The sequence below is a fragment of the Parus major genome, unplaced genomic scaffold (genome assembly GCF_001522545.3).
Source record: "Parus major isolate Abel unplaced genomic scaffold, Parus_major1.1 Scaffold299, whole genome shotgun sequence".
Taxonomy (NCBI): domain Eukaryota; kingdom Metazoa; phylum Chordata; class Aves; order Passeriformes; family Paridae; genus Parus; species Parus major.
Window position 1 is genome coordinate 212,585 of NW_015379272.1, and position 5,573 is coordinate 218,157.

Genomic DNA, 5,573 nt, shown 5'->3' on the forward strand with positions numbered 1-5,573 from the left:
GAGCCGGGATCATTCCCAGGGATTTTATTCCTGAAAAATTCCAGCCCAGAGAATTTGGGAGTGTTTTCCTTGGATTTAAAGTGGGGTGGCTTTTTGGGGAGAATAAACGTCGAGGTTTCGGGGTTATTTTAAATTCTTTATTTTCTTGCTAATGCCTAAAAATTCCCAGGTTTTCCATGGAAAATTCCGACTCTCCGGCGAAGGAATCCCTGGAAATTGAGGGTGTGCTGCCCCTTCTTCATTTTTATTTATTTCATATTTAAAAAGCACGGAACAAATCGGGAAATTCGGGATAATTTCCCTTCATCCTCCCGGAAATTCCCTGGAATTCGAATTTTCGGCGTTTTTCCCCCAAAAACGGGAAGGAATTGGGAAAATTCCCCCCAAGGGCTGAAACCCTCGGGCATCGAGTGGAGGAAAAAGGGAATTTTTTAGGGAGAAACCTCCTGGAATGTTCCGGTCTCTCGGATCCGATTTTTTTTGGGGGGAAAAAAGGGAATTTTCGGCCGCTGGTCTGGGATCAATCCCTGCCCAAACCGGGAGGAGGAGGAGGAGGAGGAGAAAACATTCCCGGGGTGGATCCATCCCAAAAATCCCCAGGAGGGAACGAATTCCCCTTCAGGAACTGATAATAAATCCCACATTTAAATAAGGAATAAATCCCATTGAAACAGGGAATAAATCCCAAATTGAAATAAGGAATAAACCAAATTTAAATAAGGAATAAACTTCAATCGAAATAAGGAATAAACCCCAATGAAATAAGGAATAAATCCCATTTAAATAAGGAATAAATCCCAATGAAACAGGGAAAAAAATTCCCAAATTTTAATAAGGAATAAACCAAATTGAATTAAGGAATAAATCCCAGCTAAAATAAGGAATAAACCCCAATTGAAATAAGGAATAAACCCCAATGAAATAATGAATAAATCCCATTTAAATAAGGAATAATTCCCATTGAAATCAGGAATAAATCCCATTTCAAGTGGAATAAAAACTCCAGCCCAGCCCGAGCCTCCCCCGCTGGAATTTCCCGGGAAAAGGAGAATTCCAAGGCCGAATTCCCGGTGCCGAAGTGACCAAACGGCCCCGGCTTGTTCCTGTTTTAACTTGGAATTGAACTTGGACTTCCCGGCGGGCCCCGGGATCGCCGCTGGAATTTTCTTTGTCTGGAATTCGGCTGAGCCGGGGAGAATCCCGGGGAATTCTGGCAAGGAGAAGAAGAATAACAATAATTAACGAATAACAATAATAACAATAATTAACGCGGGAGCGGCCTCGAGCTGGGGCTGGGAACGGGGAACGGGGGAAAAAAAGGAATAAAAGGGAAAAAAGGGAGTGGGAAGGGGGGAAAAAAAGGGAATAAAAAGGGAATGAAAAGGGAATAAAAAGGGGGAAAAAAAGGGAATCAAAAGGGGGGAAAGGGGAAAATAAAGGAATGGAAAGGGAAAATTAAAGGGGGAAAAGGGAATTAAAAGGGAAAAAAGGGAATCCAAGTAATTTTTTGCCTCCAAAAAGCGGCGCCGGTGGGAGAAGAGGAGGAAGAGGAAGAAGAAGAGGGAGAAGAGGCTGCGGGATTTGGGAAGAGCCGGGAAATCTCCCAGAGCAGGTTTGGATTGATGGGAATTGATCCCGGATCAGGGCGGGGAGAAATCGGGAACGAGAATTGGGGAGGTTCGGGAATTCCCCGGGGCTGATCCCACCCCGGAAAGTTCCCATGGATTTATTCCCAGAAAATCCGGGAATGACCTTCCCGGTGGATGGGTCCCTGGATGGAATTCCATGGATTCTCCAGAAAAACGAGGGGAAATCCAAGGGGAAAAAAAACCCCAAATCCTCCAAATTTAGGGATCAACCCCTCCCCGAGCCGGGCTGGGAATTCAAATCCAAAAAGCAGGAAAAAATCTGGGAAAAAGGGACTGGAGGGGGAGCTGGGGAAAGGTTCTGGGAATGGGACACGTCGGGAGGGGAAAAACATCAGGAAAAGGAATTGAGGGGGAAATTGGATTTTTAGTGGGGTTTTTTTTGGGATGAGGAGCGTCCAGAGGGAAAAATGGGATTTAATCTTCTTTTCCCAAGATTTTCCTGGAATGGCTGAGGCAAAACTGAGGCTCAGGCTTGGCCAGAGGAATTAATTCAGCTCGGACGAGGCGGAGTCGCTTTTTTATCCCTAAAAAAGACCAAAACCAGCCCGGAAAATTTGGGGAAAAAAAGGAGAAATTGGGGATTTTATTTATCCAAATATTTGGGACAAAGTCTGGGAAAACTCGGCTTGGATTCCCCAGGCAGGGAGCTGCGACTGGGTGGAAAATTTTTCCCTCAGGGAAAGGTTGGATCGAGGAGTTTTGGGGCTTTTCCCTCATTTTAGGACAAAAATCAGGGGGAAAAGAGGGAAACGAAGGGAAGAGGGATCCGCGCGCCGCAGATTTCCAGGGAATGATCCGGGAATTATTTCCTTGAAATGGAAAATTCCGCTTTTCCTTTGTTCTCTTCCAGCCTTTCTCAATCTCCTTTTCCCTGAGGACACGAAGCCGCTTTCCCATAAAATTCCAGCCCCGATTCCTTTTCCCGGGACGGGACTTTTGGCCTGGAAAAGCCGCGCTTGGATCGGAGCTCCCTGGGATTCGCCCCCGGCCGCGGTTTTGGGGCAGAATTCCCTTTTTTTTTTGGCCACTTTCCCTGGAATTTCTCCCGGCTTTTCCCGAAGGGAATTGCTGGAAAACCGCAAATCTCCGCCCGCGGCCGCCTCCACCTGCGGAAAGCGGGCCCCGAGTTTTTATTGTTTTTAAAGGAAAAACCGGGAATAAACGCCCGAAATAAAGGGGGAAAGCGGGGAAATTCCTGAAATCCCGACAGCTGAAAACGCCGGAGAGAAAACATTGGGAAAGGAGCTGGAAAACAGCAGGATCAGTGGGAATTCTACCCCTGCGCACTTGGAGATAAATCTGATTTTCCTCTCCTTTCTCTCGGCAGGAATGGACAAGGAGGAAAATCAAAAATGGGAATTTTCCCCGGGATCTGCCTTCAGGAAAACGGGAAAAGGGAAGGAACCGGAGCAATTCCTGGGGTTCGGGAGAGGAAAATTCCGCTTTTTCCTGCTCGGTTGTTGTGGGAGGAGAAATATCCATTAAAAAAACCCAAACGAAACCTTTTCCAGGAGGAATCTGCGCCCGGGATGAGGAAAAAAAGGGAATTTTCCCCGTGATTCCCCAAGTGAAAAAGAGCCACGCCGGAAATTTGACTTTTATCCTTTTAATTCCATGAATCCGCAGCTTTTCTCCCAGAAACCCCCGAAATTCGGGAATATCGGAGCTGGAGAAGCGCTGGCGGGGGGGTTTTGGGGAGGGGTGGGTGGAAAACCCCGGGATTTGCTCCCATTCCCAATTTTCCTCTCCCCGAGATCTTCTGGGGTCTCCTTTTCCCAATTTATATTTTGGGAACGCTCCCAGCCCTGGATCCCGGCCCCTCCCGCCCCTCTCGAGCTCCGAAATGCCCCAAAATTCCCGAAAATCCCATTTTTGGTGGAGAATTCCTCGTTTTTCGCCCCAAAGGTTCCTTTGTTCCTCTCCCGAGCCTCTCCCGGGAAATCCCGGCCCGAAATGCGATTTTTCCTCCTCAAAAAGGGATTTCCCCCCTCCTTTCCTTCCCTTTCCTCTGTCCCTCTCCTCTCCCCCATTTTTCCCTCTTTTCCTCCCATTTCCCTTTGGTTTTCTCCCATTTTTCCCATTTTTTCTCCCATTTTCCCGTCTTTTCACCCCTTCCCCGAAGCACAGCGGGCCCCAGACCCCCGAAATTCCCAACCCCGATTTCCCAGGATATTTCCCGGGAATGCGGAGCGGAGCCCCCCCCGTCCCAAACCTCCCAAAATCGGCGATAATCGGAATTTCGGGGCCGGTTTTGGCCCCTCCTCGAGGCTCCCGGGCCCTTCCCGGCTTTTCCCGCTCTGTCCCAGCTTTTTCCCATAAATCTCGGGAATTTTAACGCTCGATCCCGGACGTGCTGCCCGATGTTCAGCACTTCATAAAAATTAAAGGCGCAAAAAAAAAGAAATATATATACATTAAAAAAAAAAAAAAAAAAGCCGCGGGGTTGGGGGAGGGTCGCGTTTGGATTTAATTTGGGAATTTTCTCCATCTGCAGCTCGGGATGGGGACGGGAATTTTCCTGCCCGGAGCTCGGAGCACAAAGGAGGCGAATTCCCGGCTTTTGTCGGGAATTTTTGAAACCTTTTTGGTTGGGTTTTGTTCTGTTTTTATTCCGCGCTGGTTTTTATTCTCCTTATCCGCTCCTTTTATCCCGATCCTCCCATCCCAAGCCTTTGTTTCCCATTTCTTTCCGTTCTTTCCCCATTTCACTCCCTCCTCTGCCATTTTTTCCAGTTCAATTCCATTTTATCCCATTTAATTCCATTTTTCCCATTTAATTCCATTTTTCCCATTTAATTCCATTTTTCCCATTTAATTCCATTTTTCCCATTTAATTCCATTTCCCTCCCATTTCATCCCATTCTTTCCCATTTTATTCCCTTTTTTTCCCCCTTTTCATCCCTCTCTTTTCCCATTTTATTCCTTTTTTTTTTCCCCGTCCTTTTTTCCCCCATTTTTCCCCATTTTTCCCTATTTTCCCATCCCTTCCCACCCCTCTCCATCCCCGTCATTCCCCCCCCTTTCCCTGCCCTTTTCCCTTTTATCCCAAACCCCGGGAATTTTCCCTTTCCCCTTGAACTTGGGATGCCTCAGATTCCCGAATTCCCTTCTCCCGGAATTTGTTTTATTTATTTTTCCCTTTTCCAGCCTTTTTTTTCCCCTGGGATGGGCGGGATGAGAATCCCGGCCCAGGGGGAGACCCCGAACCAGCGGCTCCGGGGGGGATTTGGGGGAATTTTTGGATTTTTGGGGAAGCTCAGGGGGGTCCGAGCTAGGGACACGCTGAGCACAAACAATCCCTAAAAAATCACATTTTTCCCATTTTTTCCCCGCTCTCCACGGATTTTTTGGGGTCCCTCCTTTCCTTCCGACCCCCCCGAGGCCACTTCCAATTTTCCCCGTTTTTCCCTCAATTCCACATCCCGGAATTCATTCCCGTTTTTCCATCAATCCACCCCAAATTCCACACCCCGGAATTCATTCCCGTTTTCCCTTCAATCCCCCCCAAATTCCACATCCCGGAATTCATTCCCGTTTTCCCATCAATCCACCCCAAATTCTGCGCGGCCCCGGAGCCCCCCCGCTCCCCCTCCCCTCCTGAAATTCCCGGGATTTTGGGGCTGAATGGGGCAAAATCCAATGAATTGGGGGGGGGGAAACCCAATTCTTCGGGAATCCGGCAGGAAAATGAAGGTTTTTTATTTTTTAATGGATTTTTGGGAATGGAGGGGAAAAAATCCCCTAAAAACCTCTCGGGGGCTCCAGAAAAAAAAAATTAAAATAAAATAAAAAATTAATTAAAATTACAAATAATTACAAATAATTAAAAACAATTAAAAACCATCGCGGGGGGGCTGGAATTTTATCCCCACCTCTGACGGGCTCCACGTTTCCCATTGGAAAACCGCGGAAAACCGGGAATGG